Source organism: Cydia strobilella, chromosome 1 (assembly GCF_947568885.1).
Source record: "Cydia strobilella chromosome 1, ilCydStro3.1, whole genome shotgun sequence".
Taxonomy (NCBI): Eukaryota; Metazoa; Arthropoda; class Insecta; order Lepidoptera; family Tortricidae; genus Cydia; species Cydia strobilella.
In genome coordinates, this window is record NC_086041.1 from 8,551,163 (window position 1) to 8,572,234 (window position 21,072).

Consider the following 21,072-nt stretch of genomic DNA (forward strand, 5'->3'; position numbering starts at 1 on the left):
CTGATTTTTTTTTTTTTATATTATTAACTTCCTTTTTGATATTATTTTTCATTTTTAGGGTTCCGTACCTCAAAAGGAAAAAACGGAACCCTTATAGGATCACTCGTGCGTCTGTCTGTCTGTCCGTCTGTCACAGCCCATTTTCTCCGAAACTACTAGAGCAATTAAATTGAAATAACTCGTTGATTTCTGACTCGTTAAGAATAGCAGTGGCACTCCGATTGGGGGCCAGTGTGTGCGAGGCTCATCGCTGCAGATGCGGAGCAATGGTAGAAGCCAACGGACACCATGGTTTGAGCTGTCAAAGGTGCGCGGGGCGATTTCCTAGGCACCAATCCATCAACGAGTTAATACGAAGGGCAATGGTGTCGGCTAGCGTGCCATGCATATTGGAGCCCCCTGGCTTGAGCCGTACGGACGGGAAAAGGCCGGACGGACTGACCTTGATTCCATGGCGGAGGGGGCGTTGTCTCTTGTGGGACGCGACTTGTGTAAGCACTTTTGCCGCGTCCCACCTGAGGCAGACCTCACGGTGTGCTGGCTCGGCGGCGGAATCCGCCGCCAAGCTAAAGCACACCAGATACTCCGCCCTGGAATCAAGCTATGACTTCGTGCCGGTGGCAATAGAAACCGCGGGGCCCTGGGGCTCTGAGCCTCGGCGTCTGATTGGTGAACTGGGGAGGCGTCTACGGGAGAGGGGCTGCGACCCCCGCTCTGGATCGTACCTGGTTCAACAGATCTCAATTGCAGTGCAGCGAGGGAATGCTGCAGGCATCATGGGAACTTTTGAGCCGGGTACGATGCAGGGTGGAGGCGCATATTAGACGTTTAGTTTATTATTAGTTTTAATTATTGTTATTTATTATTAATACCTTTTGTATTGTATTTTATATTGATTAATTAATTTAGAAATTTTGAATAATATTGTTATCCATGGACGTAATTGAGTTTATGTCGTGTTTATGTCCACTGGAAACCCACTAGGGCTTTTTATGTAGTTTACCCTCCGTTCGTCTTTTGATTTAGCGAGCCATTGTAATAAAAAAATCAGTTGAAATTTGGTACACATATGTAAGATTGTGACCCAAAGACGGACATGTAACGTAAACAAATTAATTTTAAACATGGGGGCCACTTTTGGGGGGTAAATGAGAAATTAAAAAATAAAAGTTTTTCAAACTATATTGTGTTACATATCAAATGAAAGAGCTCATTGTGAGAATCTCAAATATATTTTTTATATAATTTTACGATAAACAGTTGAGAAGTTATTCAAGAAAATAGGCAAAAAATGACCATTCCCCCCTTTATCTCCGAAACTACTAGGTCTAAAATTTCGAAAAAAATACACAAAATAGATCTTTACCTATAGATGACAGGAAAACCTATTAGAAATGTGCAGTCAAGCGTGAGTCGGACTTAATTACTTAGTTTTTGAACCGACCCCTACGGGTTTTTTAAAGACATTTCACGCACGTTTCACATAAAAATACATTGTTTAAATTCTGTAATGTACGGAACCCGTGGAACGCGAGTCCGACTCGCGCTTGGCCGGTTTTTTCAGAAAATTCGTGATAACTAAAAAAGTAATAGAATGTACCTACCCTAGGTTGAATCTGAATGTGTCCCATAAGTTTAGTAGCTTATCAAATTAAACAGTTCATTGAAAAGTGATTAGATAATTTATCTTGATTTTTTCTATGTCGATTTTTACATCTATATATTTTTACTTGACTACAATAAGCATCTATTGCAATAAGATAATTTTTACTCGATTAATTATTATGCCAAATTTAGCTTGGACTCTTTTACCTGAATAATTTCTTGTGAAACATGTCGGTAAGATAATTTTACCTAACTTTATTTTTACCGTCATTTTGCTTAAGCGACACTAAATTATAAAATAACCCGTTTAAAGGTAAAATTATGATAGGATAATATATATAGGACATATCGCTATAACCATATAAAGTTACTCATTTAAGATATTCGACTTCATTACGAATTTTAATGAATTGTTTTCTGAAAATATCACAGTTTTTTGGCTCCCTTGTAAAGTTGGCTACATGTCGTTTATCCCATTTCTCCTTTCCAGCATCGGTATGTATATGTAGGTTGATTTTCGTTAGTGTGTATTATTTATCGCCTTTATCGCTATATTTTTTGTTTTAAGTTACCTATTCTGTTTTATTTAATGCCTGCACCCTGCACCTACTACTGTTTCTGTTTAGCCTGATGGTTGACTGGTAGAGAATGCCTTTAGGCATCAAGTCCGCTTTATTTGTTATAAATAAATATAAATCAGTATGAGATAAATAAAGTCTAAGAAAAAAACGTACCTCCAAAAATCAAGAAAAATATGCTCGAAAATATGGCCTATCCTCCTAAGGGCCACCATACAGTTTCCCTGTTTTTATTTTGAATATTAAAGTGACTTTCGTTCGTTTTTAGAAAGCAGTTTCATAATTATGTAAATTGTATTATTTGCTATATAATACACATACATAGATATAATATATGGAAAAATAGAGAAAGATGACACGGAGTTACGTAGCAATCTATTTATTGAGAAAATATTTTTTTGTAAAAGTCTTTAAAAGGGAAAACTTAGGAAAAACACTTTATATTTTTATTCAGCCCACTTATGTAATTTTGGTTATTTTGAGTAGACACTTTAAAAATGTCTAATGTTAAAAACTGTTATGCTTAAGAGGTGCCACTTTAGGCAACTATATATATAACCAAAAATAACAGTAAAATATCAGGAATTTTTCTATCCAACACAATAGTACATTTCGATATCCGCACGTGTATCGAACGACGTTTTTTAATACAGTTGCGAAAAAATAAGAAAAGCAACAAGTAAGGAATGGAATTCGAAACTTTTATATTATTAATTCTGTGACACTGACATCATTAACAATATTGACATTGACATTATGAAGAGGTGTTTTTCTAGCTTTTATTCGACTAGAATAGATTTTGTTATGGACTTCCGGTTCGAACGCCATCTTGATAGTAGCCTCGTTATTAATTACTTTGTTTTTTGCTCATTAATATTGTTTAAAGTGTAATATCGATAGCTTTATTATACAGTAATCTAATGTAGTAGTGTGCAGTGAATGGAGAATTAATCTCAAAGCGTGTTTAACCACCATTTTGGAGTCAACGGCCGGTAGTCCACGTGCTTCTCGTAAAATCCAGCTATCGGTTTTACGAGTCAACTACAAATAATAACTACCGAACAACGTCGTGCTCTAAGAGCATTTGGTATTTCTACCTCTAACCGTGTCTGGCTAGAGCCCTAGAGGCCCATTATTTTATTATTTACCGTACACTGGCTGAAATATTAATTCGATCCCACGTGGATCCCACTTTGACGTTGGCGAAATCATCGACAGTATCGATGGAGCCATACTACCTAAAGATTGATTGATTTTGTTATTATTATTGATCCCATTTCAATGAAAGTTTTTTTTTTCAATTGTTGTTCTATAAAGGCCCCTCAGACTATGTCCGCGAATCGCGGCGCGACTTCGCGAAGAGAACATGTCGCGACGTTGACGTATGACTCCACACTCGCAAACTTCACGGCGATTTCGCAGTTTGGTTCTCGCCAAGATGGCGGAAAAGCATCAGCTGATCGAGCTTAACTGCTACTGCTAGTTATCTATGGCATCATACGTGATTTAGTAATTTTGCCATTTTGTTTTGTTGTAAAACCGTAAAATATAGCCGCTTTATATAATATAATTATTATTTATCTTGCCACATACGAGTCAAAATAGTGTGTAATGTGGAGTCTTGCCAGTTCGCGCTTCGCGCCTCCTTTGACGCAGGCTAATAAACCGACAAAAAACGGGGAACTAGGCGCGAAGGCGTGAACAATCCGCGAAATCGACGCAACACTTACGTTCGCGGCTTCGCGCCGTGATTCGCGCATGAGTGTGGAGGGCCCTTAAGACAGAAACAATTGTAAATATTAAAACATTGTACTATTATTACCTAAATATCGTAATTTACGATTATTTGTGTATCGTATATTTATAAAAACAATATCGAATGTTGCCTTTGGAAACTTGAAACATTCTTGCAGTAAGAAAATACGCCTCTTTTTTGACAGGCGTTCCGTTCCATTCAGACAACTCATTAAGAACGGTTTTTGAACATTAAAAAATAAACATGTTATAATACTTATAATGATGAAGAGGTAAGTAATAAAATATGAAATATGCATATTTTTCGTATTCTTAAGGGGCCCACTGACTATCAGTCCGCCGGACGATATCGGCCTGTCAGTTGTTCGGAACTGTCAAATTTTTGTTCTAACTGACAGGCCGATATCGTCCGGCGGACTGATAGTCAGTGGGCCCCTTTACATTAACAGTAGGTTTTTATGTTGATTATTATTATTAACACTCATCAATAAGTAGTCATGAATTGGAACAAGTAAAAATTTAAAAAAATTGGAAAAGTAAAAAGCACTAGTTCGCGAAAACCAACTTTCTGCACGCTAAACAGCCACGAAAAGTAGCACTTTTTGAGCAACTGTATTAAAAATATTTTACAGTACATATGGTGCTACTTTCTCGCACTAGTACGTAAAGTGCACTTTTTGTGTATATGTCAATAGTTTAAAGGGCCATATCTACTGTAAAATGTTGTTCGATACACGTGCGAATAGGTAATTCGCAACTCGTGTCGATTTAAAATACTCCCTGCGGTCGTGTTTTAATTTATCCCCACACGTTTCGAATTTCCTCTTTTCCGCACTTGTATCGAAAATAACTATTTTCAGCTTACAATAAGCGGCTTGCGATAAGCGACACTGAACATTATTAACGTGAGAAAATAAAGTATAATGTTAGCAGGGAATGCGGTCGCAGCTCGCAGCCCACCCACGCTGCTATTGACACCACTTTCTATGCACAGGAGCTCGTGTCGACCGTCAACCGGTACAGTTAGGACCTCAATATCCAGAACAATGATGTGCAATCAGAGATCATACTTTTTCCTACTCACCCACGCTCGGTAAGAAATGATCAAAAGAAGCCTTCGCGCACTAAAGTGTTATAAATCGCCTGTTATCGCCGTTGAGCAATAACCACTTTATAGCACTATAAAGACAACCTAACGTAGTATATCGGAAAGTGTAGGAGGAAAATCTTTTTTCATAAACGCGGTCTGTGGTATGAAACGGTAACGAAATCGTTGTTTTATGACAGGAAAAACATTTTCTTGCAACGGCCGTAACTTTCATATCTTTGCGATAAATATAAGCAGTAGGTACCGAGTTACCGACAGTAGCACCACCACTTCAATATTATTTTATTACCGTACCTAACTACATACAGCAAAAGAGTAACCATACCTAAAATGGTTCATACAATTACAATTATTGTATGAACCATTTTGAATGAAAGAGTCACGTTTGAATTAAATTAGGTACAATCAGCATCAATAGTAGCGGATGAAACAACGCGCAAACGACTTGGTATCACATTACATCTCAAAACTTTTTTGTAGTAAAAGAATTGCGTTGCGAAACTTGCATCTTTTTACATGCAATGTTTTTGATGGGATACTTTTGACGCGTAGTCTGATCCGCTATTTTTGGTGCTGACTGTGGTGCTCCTATTCGGGTTTGTCACTGTCTGACACAACTAAATGCCTCAACACATAGGTTAGTAGCTAATAGGTTATTCAAAAAAAGAAACCGGAAAAGTGCGAGTCGGACTCGCCCACCGAGGGTTCCGTACTTTTTAGTATTTGTTGTTATAGAGCAACAGAAATACATCATCTGTGAAAATGTCAACTGTCTAAGCTATCACGGTTCATACAGACGGACAGTAGAGTCTTAGTAATAGGGTCCTGTTTTTACCCTTTGGGTACGGAACCCTAAAAACGACTAATAGCATGTCGGGTCATGCTCAGTGTAGAGTACTATAGCTGGTCAAGCAAATCTTGTCAGTAGATCTTTATCTACAAATTTAAAAAATGTAGGCGCGAAGAGATAACGTCCCATAGAAAATTTGAATTTCGCGCCTTTTTCTACTGACAAGATTTGCTTGACCAACTATATAACTATAGTACTATAGTTGTAGTACTCTACAGTTTAGTAGTAGTAGTGTAGCTACACTACTACTACTACTAAACTGTAGAGTACTTATAGTACGGGTAACTACCCGTCCGTCACAGTAGGCTGCCTTGAAGGGGGCTATTATAGCGATATTATGTTCGTACTTGTGATCGTCACGAATAAATATCTTTTATCTTATCTTATCTTATCTTATATAGTAAGTATCTTGTACACTATGTACAGTCAGAAAAGCTATTAGCTAATAGTTTATACATAACAAGTAAAAGGAAGTATATACCTTCTAGTGGAAGCCGCTCGACCCCAATTTCAAAGAAAAACCGCAAATCGATGTACAGGTTAGCTGTTTGGCCCACAAAAATTTTTGACCCACAGTTCCTAAAAAAAATTTCCTTAGGAGGGGTGCTGAAACTTTTTTTTGTATGGAAAAAAAAATTCAAACCTATCGTGTGTGGTATCATACGAAAGGGCTTTTTGAGGCGATTCTTAAAATACACCAGATCATTACATCTCAGCCATTTTTTAAAATTAAAACAAAAATAATTAAAAAAAATACCAAGTTTGGGCTCCTCGATACGATATGGCTGATTTTTGTCACTTACAAGAGAATGAAAGAATTTTGCGATAACTCAAATATAGCTTAGGTAACCGATCATGTTCGTTATAGTTTTTTTTTTTTTTTTTATTTTTTTTTTTTTATTTTTTTTTTTTTATAGCCTTTTATCAGAATATGTGGTATCGTTTGTTTAATTATAAGTCTGTAAGCTTTGCATTCAAAATTCAATAATATTTTTTGGACCCATGGTTCAAAAGTTGGTTGGGGGATACATCATTATTTTCTTTCAGAGCGAATAATGGCCGTTGAAGACCGCTATTCGTTTTGAAAGACCTATCTAACGTAATGACACTTCACACTATAGGCATAGGCATAGGGTTGAAACGAAAAAAAAATGTTATCCCCGCTTTACGTGAGCTCTGCGTCGGCATTCCGACACATTCCGAATAACATTTTTTTTATATAGAGCAGCTTTCTAGCACTAACGATCACGGAGCAAAGCCGCGGACGGACAGACAGATGGAAATGGCAAAACCAGGGTAGGAAACGAAATCCTAAAAAATTATCTTGAAATTAAAAAATGAAAATGAAAAGTATATTTATTTTGCACACACAAACATGGGAATTTGCATGAGGTCCAGGTTGCGCGCATACAGCGGTACATTTATAACAGTATGAACAGGGGTCCCCAAACTAGTCATAGCCTGTATCTTGGACCTGTATCTTAGTTAGTGAATTAAAAACTAGATTGAATAATATTTTATAAAATAATTAAAACTTCGAATACCCATGCTATTTAAATAACACTATTCGGTTAACACACGATATAATCGCTAGAGCTGTCTTTCCTAGACAATCTTTGGCTAATAGCTATTAGGTACCCTATTTATAAGTAGGTACTTAATGTATATCCGAAATATTTCCTCATTATAAGGAATGCAATGAAATGTTTTCAGGCTAGCTGATTGAGCGTGGTGCCCTCAGTCAGCGTCCCTGCCTTAATTGAATTTAACCCTTCGAAATTGTAAATTGTTTTACGTCCACCTCCACGAAACAAAGGCATCATAAAACGAACGTGTTTTGCGGAAATAAAATTGATAAAGCCGCCAGTCTGAACGGAAGACAATAAAGAGGATTGTGTTTCGGATCCGACTGCAGAGCAAGGCGGTTATTGTGTAGCAAAGTTAACGTCGCACGTTCGTAGCGCAAGGCGTAGCTTTTCGCGTAGCACTCGTAATTTGAAACAAGGGTTATGGTTGGCACTAGATACATGTATAAGATGAACACAACCTTATTATATTATTATTATTTTTTGTTTTGATTTTTCTCCTTTTTAGGGGGTATTATATTTATTATTATTATTATTAGGGTGTTGTGGGCCTTTGCGTTCGACCTTGCCTTCGACCAAGCAGTGATATTTTGTGACGGCCCTATTTTTTTTTATATTATAGGGACATTCTTACACAAATTGACTAAGTCCCACGGTTAGCTCAAGAAGGCTTGTGTTGTGGGTACTCAGACCGATATATATAATACTTATACAAATACTTAAATACATAGAAAACATCCATGACTCAGGAACAAATATCTGTGCGCATCACACAAATACATGCCCTTACCGGGATTCGAACCCAGGACCATCGGCTTCAAAGGCAGGGCCAGATCGGTCAATCAAGCAATCAATCAATCATTTTTATTTCGTCATCACAGGACCGGTCGTCGTAATGTTCTGCACCTCTTAGGGTTGCAGAACGTGCCGACCTAAGTAGGTGCTTCTTTTTGACATTAGTGGTTCACAGGAACAGAGAATGTGCATTGCAGGCTCCTCTGACTCCTGAACCTGCATGTCGGATCATGTTTCTTTCCAATTTCAAACATGTGTTTGTTAAACTTACAGTGTCCAGTTAGTATTCTAGTCAACGCGCAGGTTTTGTGTCTTTTGAACCCTAAGGGCCCTCCACACTCATGCGCGAATCGCGGCTTCGCGCCGTGATTCGCGCATGAGTGTGGAGGGCCCTTTAGAAGCTCCTTAGCAGCTTTGCTGTTGAACCCTTTGATTAGAGTTTTTTTACAACCTTATTATTGTCTAGGCTAAAATATTTTAATTGTAATATGATGACCGTTTTGATAAAGTATACTTACTACAAATAATTAAATTTAACCCTAATATATATGTATACTAGCGACCCGCCCCGGCTTCGCACGGATTAACAAATTATACACCTACACCTTCCTCAAGAATTACTTTATTGATAGGTGAAAACCGCATGAAAAATCTGTTCAGTGGTTTTTGAGTTTATCGCGAACATACAAACAGAGAGACGCGGGACTTTGTTTTATATATAAGGTGTAGTGAAATGCAAGCGAGATGCACATATAATTGCACAAAGTTGAAATGGTTAGTCTCCGTCATCGTCAGTGTCTTTATCAGCCGCGACAGTTAATACTTAGGTATTGATTTGGATGTTATATAGGTATAATTTCCGTTATCCTAAAAATAACGAAATAAACAAAAAAGTGGGTCCGCTTCAATAAAGATAATCATTATTCCGGAACATGGCTAAAAGCTTCATTGGCATACAAAAGGGTCGCCTGTTTACGGATTCCCGGCCGGGTAAAGTCATTTTTAAAACAAAAGGGCCGGTTAAAAATGTCCGCTTATCTCCGCGGGCGAGCAATCTCGCGTCGAATCAATTAAAGGACTACCTCGGCTCAGTGACCCGCTCGGAAACATCCACACCTTTTATTTATAAAGCCGGCGCTATGTCATTAATTTGCATCCAAGCGTGTACTGAAATATAAGGTTTATGTCAACAGTATTGAAAGTCAAAGAGTAATCTCAACGGCTCTCATGAAAAGCAAAGCTTTTCTTTAGATTAGATTAGAATATTCATGGTATTGATTTTCTTGTGCATACATTACCTGTTATAGATATATTATATCATTAGCGAATAACTGGAAATTAAAAAGTATGAAATGGAACCTAATCGTAATACCATTCTAATTAGCAGGGATCGGATACCGATATTTTTTGTATGGGAACGAAAACGGTATATTTCGTTCTTTGTTAATTATTTCATTTCTAATTGGGCAATATAACAATACGAAGTCGTTACCTAAAACACAACTGAGTCCTACATTTCGAGTCTAAAATAATTCTAAATATATGGTTATTTCGAAGTTTTTGCAAAAAACCGGTTCCGATCCCTGCTAATTAGAAGTATATTTTATTATAATTAGCTAAAAATTTAATTTGTTAGGTCCAAGTTTAACTGAAACAAACTGAAAGTGCCTTAAGTACAAATCATTGACTACATAATGTACTGGTAAAATACATAACAGAGAGTTGTACTGTTTACTAATAAATGGGCCAAAAACTTTTCCCAAAGTATCACACCCCAAACTATTTTACCCAAATTATCATTTCCCAGAAAATAATAGGCTAAACAACTTCATCATCATCATCATGTCAGCCGATAGACGTCCACTGCTGGACATAGGCCTCCCCCAAGGCTCGCCACTCCGACCGATCCTGTGCCGCTCGCAACCACCGAATTCCCGCGACCTTCACCAGGTCGTCGCTCCATCTCGTTGGAGGCCTACCGGCAGTTCGTCTTCCGGTACGCGGACGCCACTCCAGAACCTTCCGGCCCCACCGGCCATCAGTTCTGCGAGCAATGTGCCCCGCCCCACTGCCACTTAAGGTTTGCAATTCTGCGAGCTATGTCGGTGACCCTAGTTCTACTGCGGATATCATCATTTCTGACTCTATCACGCAGAGAAACCCCGAGCATAGCTCTCTCCATTGCCCTTTGCGTGACCTTGAGCCTTCTTATGAGGCCCATTGTTAGCACCCACGTCTCAGATCCGTATGTCATCACGGCTAAACAACTTATGGCAAAACAAATAATTACTTGGTCAAGTTTTTTTTACCAAGTATTATTTAGTCAAATGTATTGTTATCGTTAGGCATTACTAACATTTCCCAAAATATTGTATGGCATAAGTACGATTTAATACATCCCAATATAGAGCCTGCAGTATTTTTAATTTTGCTTTCATTTGAAATAATCCCGCCCTTGGTTATTTTCATCATTTTGGTTACATTTTACGCGAACGTATGTGATTCGTTGAACCATAACCATTATCATAGTATCTCTAAAAAAGATTTTAGAATTATACGAGTATAAAGACAAAATAAAAATTAAGATTCAGTAATCAACTGGCTACCTTTTCTGTATCTTAGTTAATCCTAACTAATCCTAACATCCTATCTACATATCCAGGTAGATAAGATGCTAGTTAGGACGACTGAATTAAGTAAGGTGTGTACACTACTTAATTCAGTCGTCCTAACGGTATCCTAACTAGGATCCTAAATGCTTCTGGTTAGTGCAGTTCTTCAGACTGTTATGAAACGCGGTTACACCTTTACGATTTATAGTATTATAAACTACTTAAGTGAGCTGTGTCAGAATCCTAAAGGTCAACAGCGTTTAGTACGAGTCTGACTGCACTATTAGGAACATTTTTTTAGGATCCTAATTGGGTCCAATACAGACGGACTGCAAACTGCAATTTATATGGGAACCGCACTCTGACTGCACACTTGCACAGTTTCTACTCGTATAGGTACTAATTGCAGTCCGTCTTGCAACGATAGCTACTAAAATAATGTAGGTACTTTACTTAGGTAACTTTAACTTGTTGCAGACATATTTGCAAACGATCGATAACACTTTTTGTCATATTTGGTTTTGGCAAGTAAGGAGAAGATTGTTTATGGTAAGTTTTTGCTTGTGCATTTTGAACAACATGTCCTGCAGTAAGAACTATCCGCAACGCGGGTAAAATATAATGTGCGTCCTATTTGCAATCACATAGGAAGAGAGAGAGAGCACATGCAGCGTTCGTTCAGTGGGGATTTGGAACTTCGACATAAAGCAACGAGACTGCCTGCGGCGAAAACCTCTTGCTCGTCTATCGGACCAGTGTACTGGAACCCTCTACCAAACCTTTATTTTCCCCAACTTTTAATTGACACGATGAACAGGGCTCGTAGCCAACGTGCCAATCGGTAACACTCCGTAGCGTATCGTAATCATCTCTCTCTATCCCTCTTCCACACTTCTGCGACAGTGACAGTTGCGTATCGTTCGCTACGGAGCGTTAACGATTGCACGTTAATTACGCATCGTTTTGACATTTTGGCCCCGTAGACAACGGAGGGGCTACCGCGAAAACCGAAATTCGCAAATTGCGGGGATCTTTCTCTTTTACTCTAATGAAGGCGTAATTAGAGTGACAGAGAAAAATGCCCGCAATTTGCGAACTTCGATTTTCGCGGTTATAGCCAATCGCTAACGCTGTACGTAGCGCTACGGCGAACGAAACGCAACGCAACTGTCACTGTAGCAATAATATGGAAGAGTGAGAGACACAAAGCGATTCGATGGCGAAGCGCAAGCGATCATCACCTTGGCTAGGCCGTCTGTTTCGAAACATTTATAGATAAATTTTGTTTGATACCTATAAATCAAAGTCACTCCGAAAAGTTTTGCTGTTGACAACCATTGTTCAGGAAATATTTGATAAATTGAAACAAAACGGATTGAATGTAACATCGCTGTAAACTTCACTACAGATTGCTAACAAAATTGAAATTAACTTTTAATGCGAATAAAATCGTTGTTTTAAGAAATTCAGTAAATGTGTCATAAACCTCAAGAAGCACTGTTCGATTCTGTTGTCCCAGTTTCATGTTTGTGACGGCTTTGCAGTTGTTATTTTAGTACAGTAATAAAACATAGTCCGGCTTTACGCGAATTCGTACGCGGGCGTCACTGGAATGGCGCGGATAAAATGTTTATGAGAGTAATTGGCCCGCATCTTCTCCTTTTATTCGGAATAATTCAGTCTTATGGTTGATGTAGTGTAACAAGAGCCTGCGCGTATTACGAAGAAATGCCACTTTTGACACAGAGATCGAATTCTTATCCTATAATGCAAACTAGAATACGCCTGTGACCACCAACTTGCCACCAACTCGCTTTGGTCGGCAAAATCCTAGGAGGATATAACCAAACGGAGCCGCCACGTCTGTAATTTGCTGTACAAAAAAATCTGCCAATTTTTGCGGGGGAGGGAAACGTCAAATGTATACGTAACGTCAAAATAGCCATGTCAGATAAACGTCAGTCCATACATTGTGTATGACCATTGGCTGACTATTTTCGACAGAGGGGAATGCCTGTTAATGGCTACTACGTTTGGTCATATTATATCCTCCTAGCTCAAATCAAGTAATGAAAATCAAAAAAAATCATAAATCGGTTTAAACAAGTAGCCACGATCATGCAGCACAAAGATTATTCATTAGGATGACTCACGCTAGACCTTAAAGGATGTGCACATTATTGTACATATTTGCGCGTTAGCCTTTAAAAAACCCAATAAATCTAAACAAAATTAAACTAAAAACATCTGCATAGGTACACTAACAAATTTTTGGTGGTAACTACTGAAGAAATGTTTATCTCAGTTGTCCCCAGTGTTAACAACTGAGAAAAATAATTTCCGCTAGCTACCACCAAAGCGAGTTGGTGGTAACTACTAGGAATTTTTATGGATAAATTTAAAAGGTTCAAGTATCATCAGTTTTTATTTTTAACCGACTTCAATTTCATAGAAGGAGGAGGTTCTGTATTCGGTTGTGGCTATATTTTTTTTTTTTATGTATGTTCACCGATTACTCCGAGACCCGTGGTCCGATTTGAGTAATTAGTTTTTATAGAATATTGTTTATTTATTATAGATCCTGTATAATAAACAATATTCAAAATCAATAGGTATGTGTGAATTCACTATAACCAATCATTATTTTGGATAAAAATTTGAGGTTTCATTTCAAGTATTCTCTAGATTTTATCTGAGTTAAGGCGGTTCCCTGAGCCAGAAGGCAAAAAATCTCCCGATATGATCATGTTTTTCTAAGAGACGTTGATATTCGTAGACGTGGAAAAAATATATGTAGTTCTTGACTATATTATCTTTAACAACATATCTTCCGATACACGAATTATGACACTTCGCTCGATACAATTAATTCCCAAAGTAACCTCTAACTCGGACTTTTAATCCTACTTTACTCGGTTATTTATTATGTGATACTATAAACAAAAAAAGAAGAAAAAACAATCTTAACATAAATAGTAATTTTATAGCTTTAGAATTTCGATATTGTAAGGTAACGTTTTTAAAATAAATAAAAACCGACAAAATTCGATCAAAATTGACACTTGGCGCGTATGTTCTTTCCCGTTCTTTCTTGCGAAATGTGACAAAGACAGTGGCAAACCGATGGAACGGCCTTAAGAGTCCCCGGCAAGCTCGGCCGAATTTCATCTTCCCATACAAACGGAGTTTAGTACTCATTTTAAAACTATACGTGTTGGATTGTAATGAAACTTTGCACATACAATGGCATGAGGTATATCTAGGTCTGTATTTAGTTTATATATATAGCTCTAGTATATAAAACAAATAAAATATAGCAGAAAAAAACAAGTTTTGCATGAAAAACTTTTGAAGCTACATAAACTAATTACAGACCTAGATATACCTTATTGTAAGTACAAAGTTTCAGAGCAATCTAGTCAGTCGTTTTAAAATGCGAGCGTTTGTATGGAGAACAGAGCTTGACGGGGACTTTAAACGTTCCAGGTTGGCGCCTCATCTTGCATCAAGAGGCTGGAACGCGTCCAAGAGTCGTAAAGTGAACAGATTATGTACCTACACCTACACATTTCAAAATGATGTTCACAAACTGCATTTAAGATTATCTTAACTTAATGGATATGAGACCTGTGCGATATTTAAGTAAGTTAGGTATTTGATTTTTAATTCTCCTATAAAAATTTGAAGCGGATTAGAGGAAGACGGCTTCGGACTGTTGTGGGGTAGGACAGGTACTCTAGGGTAGTATGTAACGTGTGTGTCAGATTTCATGAAAATAAGTCACCACTCACCAGTACTTGAGATATCGTTTAACAAACACATGGAAACATGAAAGTACAACACAAGTACACACTTAACATTGACAAGCCAATTGGAACGTACACTGACATTAAAATTATATATATTTCATTATCGCGCATTTCGTTTGTACTTGTCCAGTCGCCATCAGATATATCGGAGCGGCCAAGGTGCTCACAAATATCTGAACACGCCTCTATTGTCAAGGCGTTAGAGTGCGTGTTCAGATATTTTTGAGCACCTTGGCCGCTCCGATATATCTGATGGTGACTGTCCGTACAAGTATTGGCGCGAGCAAGACGCATGATCAAATATTATGTTTATGTCATTGCACGTTTGAATTTGCCCCTAAATCCAGTTTTCGGTCGGCCGTTAGCTGCTAAATATGTGGGATGGGTTCCTCTTCCTACTAAAAATTTTATAAGAGAAAAACTGCGACCATAAGATTAGTTTTCAAGATTATTAGTACATATATTAGTATTGTTAGGGTTTAATTTATGAGATAAATTAGTCTCCTTCCTTTTTACCTAATACCTACCTCCCTTCTAACGATGGAAACAATCTGTACGTAACAAGAAAACTTTTAATTGTTGGTAGAAAACACGGCAAAAGGTATTAATTAAGTTCTTATGAAATTTATTAACTATTTATATACCTAGAATATAGGACGACCTCTTAGCCTAGTCGGTAGTGACTCTGCTTACGAAGGAGGTCCCGGGTTCAGATCCTGGTAAGGGCATTTCTTGTGTATCACAAACATTTTGTCCCTGAGCTACGGGTGTTTTTATGTATATAAGTAATTATACTAATTATATGTAACTTTATATTATCAAGGAGAATAGAGTGTATAGAGGGTTATTGTCATAGTCAATTTTGTAGTCACAGTAAATTTACTACCATCTATCGACACAGGATTAAAACTAAAAATGATAATGTATAAAAATATCAAAAAAATTATATAAATAAATATGGATAAATGTTTTACTTTTATTTTTTTATTTTTAGAACGCCATATGACTTTGACCCATGTTCTTTCACTGATTATGTGTTAAAATTGTTAAATATTAAAACAGTGACGCCATCTACTTGGGAATAGGTCAAAGGTGTGGCGCCATCTATTCGAGCATATTTTTTTCTTGATTTTCCGAGGCACGTTTTTTCCTTAAACTACTTATATTTAACGGAATTACATATATCTTTGATACTATACATATATATCTTCGTCTAGTACCCATAACACACGCCTTACTGAGCTCACTGTGGGCCTAGGTTGATCTGTGTAATATTGTCCTATATTATTTATTTGTTATAATCAAAGTATGAATAAAGTATTGGTTTTGGAGTAATTTCACTGTTTATCCCAATTATTGTAACGAACGAAATTTCCACCGCAGAGCTCACATGCAGGCGGAAACTTTTCAGGATAAAAATATTCACATTTTACATCTGCGATTCTAGACTTTTTGTGGAGTATGCGGTGTTGGTAACGAACCATCAGTCTGGCCTCTGCGTAATCAAGGACGATCGGCGCTAATGAAGGCCATTATCTGGCCCAGATGTTTCCATTGCTCACCGAGCACTGGCCTCAGGCGTACCGGTAAAATGACTTCTATATCCATACCAATTGTAAGAAGTTGAAGATCACTCTTATATTGGTCGATTAGAAGGTGAGTGTCAGGTGAGGCATGGTGGATGGTGTTCCGCGCCGACGGGTCGGAGGCCCGGCGGCTCGGCGCTCGCGGCTCGGCGGCACCGACTCGCGGAAATTGCCAATTAATGTGTCCGGGCACCTGCCACGTCACGCCACGCCTCGCTCGGTCTTGCTCCGCGTCTCACGTGACTTCCCAATAAATACACCGTGCGAGCCATACGTCTTGTGTCATTCCAGCCTTCTACTCGTATTCTTCGTAACGGTAAAGTAAGATATATCGCGTCAATATATGACTCACCCCATACGAATAGGTCCAGGTTCCGAAGATACGTGTACATGTCCTATAATATACATAATTTTATAATTGTGCTAGTATGTGATAGATATGATTGAGTGAGGTTTAATCACACACAATTGTCCAGATAGGATGTTGGAGATAATTAGGACAATGAAAGTCCGTTTGCATATAGATATGCCATGTATTCATATTAATTCCTTCAATTCTATATGTATATGCCACATATAATTTAATTAAACATATATACGACTATTCATTTAGGTACAATGTCATTGACAATGAGTTGCATGACTAGTGAAGCCCGATGAAAATGTACATCTTAATTATGACAATGTGTATACCTGCGGGACCACTTTCAGCTACACGCATAACGGGAACGGATCGCGCATTACACGCTCGCTATAAATTAACAGCAATAAACATAACAATGCAAATAAAATGAATAAGCGAGAACAAAACACAAAGCACAATCATTACTCCGCATAAATGCTACTTGAGTGAGCAAGGTTCTTAAATAATAAAGTTATTAAATCGTTTCACTGGACAAGTTACATTTCCTTTTAGCATTATTTCGTTTTCTTATTTATTGAGAGTCAGCCAGCATTACACTCGATACATTATTGATATTCGTCCGATGAGTCGTTAACAAAAGCCTCCGTGGTACAGCGAGGGGTGATGCGCGAATCTGCGGGCTCAGTCCGCTACGAGCCGTAGCCGCAGAGCTACGAGCGTGCTACGCCGTAGTAAATAGGTCGTCGTGTACACGTGCGTGATAGCGGATTCGCGAATTATTTAATGAGGCAATAGAAACATTGTGCAAGGTGTATATATGTACGCAGTACATAATTAGTGTATATAATTATGGTGCATTAAAGGAAAAAACAAAAGTCATTTGACGCACGGAGTAGGGTTTTTTATACAAATTGGCAATTTCAAATACTTGTTTATATTATAATATATAAAGTAATTTGTTCATTTACGTCATAATTAAATGGGCTCTTCAATCAGTTGGTAAAAGGGGCGCAAAAGTATAACAGTGTCAATAACTTGTACATTTATCTTATACTTGTAGACTATCTTTTTATCACAAGAAGAAAGCACGAAAATTAGTACCATTAATATTAATTAAATACAAATATGTATTAATAATAATAATGTAATAATAATGGAAGGTTGAACGTAAAAAAGGTTGAACTGATAAAATCATCGGCTAAAACTATTTATTGTGCTTTTCCTGCTTATTTGCTTTTGCTGTCTCTTATAATTATGAATAGGCATAATTTTATAGTCTACAAATTAAGCTCTTGTCCTTAACAATAGGAAACAGGAAATATTTTGCTTTATATTTATATCAGACTCAAATATGCTAAAGACATACTCAATTTGTTTATATCATAAAACTACGTGTAGTTTGAAACTATTTACATACAACTAATAAATAATTTACATGTAACTGGTGTTCGGGTAACTCGGTCCTTTTTTACTGAAGTTTCGCTAGCCCAAATTAATTGAAATACACGCAATACAATGCTTCATAACTACAACCGCAACCCTAAAATAGACGAAGGTTCGCTGACACTCGAAAACCTGAATAGTGTTGTGTTCATAACCCTGTTTGCACTTGTCAATTAAAGTACATACCTTGACTCTTGGTCCTAGTCACTCCAAGCTAACTCTGCACAGACTTGGCGATTGGCGACATAGTGTAAAAGAGCCATCTTGATCGTCAAGATCTTATGATAATAGGATGTTTCTAGTGGCAGCATACACTTTGTCACTTGAGAAAGAGCCCTTGAGGCCTACTTGCAGAATACATTTTTGAATTTATCGCTGCAAAGTCGGTGCGGGGTTCGTTTACTTTAGTGTACTTATTTATGGTAAAGTTTCAATCACTTCACGAGCTTATTTTACATCCAATAATACGTAATAAATAATAATAATGTTCAACAACTATTAATAGACTGACGGCTCAATAAGAATAAATAGGGAAAGGAGTCGAGAGTATTTATTATAAATCTCGCGTCAAGCCGCCGTAACGAGAAAGTAATTATTCCAAAATTAGTGTACCTACCTATACGGTGTCAAGTTCAGTAAGGAGATAAGAGGAAGGCCAATGAGGAACTAGAGCTACCGGCTTAGCCCCCATGTATGTTCAGCGAAAATTAACAGTCTCGGAGAAATCATCGATTTTGTGTTCTTGCTAAATGTACTTACCTACCTTAAATAATATTGTTTGTAATTTGATTATTTCAAACAGTAGGTAACGACCTGATTCGAACTTTAAGAGATATGTCAAGAAATTGCTTAAATAACGATATGGATCGGATATGTCAGTGTCAAAAGTGACGTTTTTGTTTGAAGAAACGTCACTTTTGGCAATGACATATCCGATCCGTCGTATCTTTAGAAAAGTTTTGGCTCATCTTAAAATTCGAATCAGGCCGTAAGACTAAGTCGTATATGCTCTAACGTTCATAAGAACAGATAATTGTTTTCAGAGGCGCTATCATGATTCCATTTTTATCATGTCGTATCATGTCATGCGTCACTTTCGCACTTACATACTTGTTAGAATGTGATAGGCATGATGACAGGGGATAAAAAACCGACCATATTAGCCCTACAGGGCCCTCCACACTCGTGCGCGAATACCGGCGCGAAGCCGCGAACGCGTAGCCTGGAGCGGGCTTACAGATTAAGTACCTATTCCAGTTATGTGAAATCGGCAGATAATCGTCAATAATCGTATCGTACCTACCACAATAACTTATGCTAAGTCAAATCTTCTTCTATTCTTCTTTGTCCTACCCTCATCCCAGTTTATCTGGAGTCGGGTCTTCCCGTACGTTGTCTGTGGGTTAATGTTCTGCTGCTGCATGGGTCACTTACTCCTGCTAACTTCCGAACAATATGTACTTAAGACTTTATGTGATTCGCAAAAGGAAACTAAACTTTTGATAATGGATTATTTTCCCTACCAGGGGCTTTAACTCGCCGACTACTTAACAAAAAACAATCATTTGTTTCACTTAGACAGTAAATTATTCAAGTTTTCAGTTTAATTAAACAAGCACCATAGAAGATCTGATTAATTTTATGATATTAAAACAAACGACATACTTATAGATACAGTCAGCATGAAACAACGCGTCAAAAGTATCTGCCACTCTCGATTACTTTACCAAATTGAGATATACATAATTATCTCGACAGCTTGCGTGCAAAGGTATCTGCAAAAGCTTAATATTTAAAGAGATTTCTTTCTTTGTTAAGCTTTGACGCATAGTCTGATACGTTACTTTTGATGCTGAGTATACCTAATAGTAAGTACCTTATAGCCTCGTCAACTAAGTAATATTATTTTGTGTAGGTGTTCCTATTCTACGTTTGTAACTAGGAAAATACCTACATAGGCATGACCAAATGTGACTTAGCTTCATTTCAGGGAAAATATTAGAAGGTTCATAACGATACTCAGAGCCCGCGAGAGGTTAAATCGGCTTATGTTGTCCTAAAAGGTGTTCAGCCGGTGTCCGCTCTTGTTGTAATACTTGTAATATTTTCGTATTAAGTCGTTATTCACTGACAAATATTTATCAACATTGCTCTTTTGTTTTAGGTATTCAGCAATACCTACATATTTTATAAAAAAAATATTCGTTGGTAAATACATACCGCGCTCTCTTATTGGCTACACTGTTACTGTTTAATGTATTTAGTACTAGTAAATGACAAATTTTAGGGGGTCATATTAATTTTATTTGGTAATATTTAATTACATGTCAACATTAAGATAAAATATATTACAAATAGCATTCACAACGACAAATCACGATAATCATAATTATCATAACATGTTCATTGCTCTGGAGCGTATTAGAAAAAGTCTAAAAGTGATTAAACATTTAAAAACTGTTATCTACTTTACTTCATACCCCCATGGTATAAAGTAAATTAGTAAACCCATTGGAACCTCGGTAAAATATCCCTTATTACGTTGTAATTTTCTACAGTCTCGCCAGAATGATTAACTCAGCCACGATAAAAATCTTATTGAAGGAAAATGGATCATTGTTTGTATTTGTAAAAAGAACACAAATTCATTTTTAGTTAATTGAAAATAATATTTTATCACTTCTCATACTTAGGTACTCGTAAAGTTCGTCTTTACGACTTTACTTTATGTAATGGTTTTAAATTGTATACTTTAGTTCATAAAGTAAACCTATTAAGACTCTTGTGTTGTGAAATTAGCAATAGAGTCCAAAACCTGCCATACAACCACCAGGCGCCCTTAACACGCGATATGTCACGAATCTAAATACCATAATATACATTTCATATGTAATATTTCTGTATATATATATATACTTTTTTTTTGGTATATTTAAGTAAAAAGCAGAGTAGCTACTACTAAACACTACCATAAATAGGTA